The sequence below is a fragment of the Apium graveolens genome, chromosome 11 (genome assembly GCF_009905375.1).
Source record: "Apium graveolens cultivar Ventura chromosome 11, ASM990537v1, whole genome shotgun sequence".
NCBI classification, from domain to species: Eukaryota; Viridiplantae; Streptophyta; class Magnoliopsida; order Apiales; family Apiaceae; genus Apium; species Apium graveolens.
Window position 1 is genome coordinate 87,501,006 of NC_133657.1, and position 1,909 is coordinate 87,502,914.

Genomic DNA, 1,909 nt, shown 5'->3' on the forward strand with positions numbered 1-1,909 from the left:
TTTAATCAATGTTCATCTATTATAAACTATTTATTTGCGCTTTTCAATATTTTTTGTTAAATTTTTGTAGAAATTTCTAATGTTATTGCTAGCCGTTAAAAAATTCTGAATTTTCAGGTTATTAGTTATCAATACCTTAAATAAAAATCACACTTTATGTTATTAGATAATATTTGCCAAGTATATGAGGCATCACACACTATTCGACTAGTACAAGAAATAATATAATAATGCTCAAATTCGGTTTAAATTTGATTCATAATACCCGAGACTACATTATATTCAAATGAAATAATATTAAATTCAAATATAGACATTACAAATTAAAATGATCTCATTCTTAAGTATGAATTTGTTCGGTTTCACCCCACTTTATATCCCCTATCGGTAATATGACTAATTTAAGTAAGTACATAAAATAATGTTATAATATTTTAAAATATATTTAGCATTATTTAACCAAAAATAAATTTAAGGGTACTAAAATTTATAAAAGATGATTGAATTTATAATTATATATAAAACTATGAAAATCGAAAAAATGGAATTATATAAAAATATAATCAGTATTTTATTTGCTCAAAGTTAAAATAATATGAAATTAGGACAAAAAGAGAGAGAATAAGAATGTTAAAATAAACCCAAAGATCTTTGTAGCGTAATGGTTATCAGATCAGTTTCCTTGTAGGATGTAGGTGTTTGATTCTCGGTATCCACATAATTTTATTACTTTAGCACAAATATATTAGAATGTCATTTTTGTATATGAGGGTAAAATGGTAACTTATACCTATTTTATTGACTCAATTTGCCTATACCCCTTTTAATATAGAGAAAAAGACTATAATAACTAAATTAAAAAATCGGAGTGAAATCAATAAATAATATAAATCTGTTATGAAATATAATATAAAATAAAGAGAAATATATAATAGAGATTTTGAGAGGGAGAATTGATGATTTTCATATATTTATGTGTATTTACCTTCTCAAGTATAATGCCTATTTATAGGCTTTACATGACATAAATTATAAGAAACTAGAAAGTCAAAAGTTTAGAAATGAAAATCCAAAGGTCTTGTACATGAAAGGCCAAAGGGTTTGTATATGAGAGATCAAAGGACATCCACATAATTTAATTATTTATAACACTCCCCCTTGGATGTCCATTATATGACACGGTGTCTCGTTGAAACCATACCGGAGAAATCTTGTAGGTGAAAAACATAGTAAAAAAACCAGAGCATCATTTCATAATGTACATGTGATCCTACTATTAGGATGTTAACACGCGCTTATAATACACGCAAGTATATGCGTTCGCAAGTAGTATAAGATTTAGATCAAATTCGTTCCCAAAGAGACTTTTTGGTTAATTTAAGAATATACACCTATGCAACAATGATATGGTTATTATCCAATGCTAAGATAAATAACAAGTTGAGATTGTTTATAACTAAGAATTAAACTAACAATTATAACTAAGAGAACATGAATGGTTGAATTAATATATATGACAAACATGGGATCCTAACTTCATTAAATACTTCATTCAATAGCCTTTTTGTTCTTAACCTTAGCATGTAATGGTGATGACACTAATCAGATAACACGAAACTAGTAAACGCCAACTTTCGTTATACGAATACCCTACTACCAAGCATCCACAAAAGAGATAGAAGTTGAATAGATACCAATTATATTGAGACCCTATATGTCTATAGAATTTCACAACATAACGGTTTAATGAACAAGTTATCTATCGTGATTACATAGGGCAAGTAAGATGGTTAAAATTACCTACGAATCATGCATAACAATAACACATGAACCTATGCTAGCATGGCAAGTTCTAAACCTCTATATTCACTGTCGATTCAATAGAGATTAAGACGCTATCTTATATGTT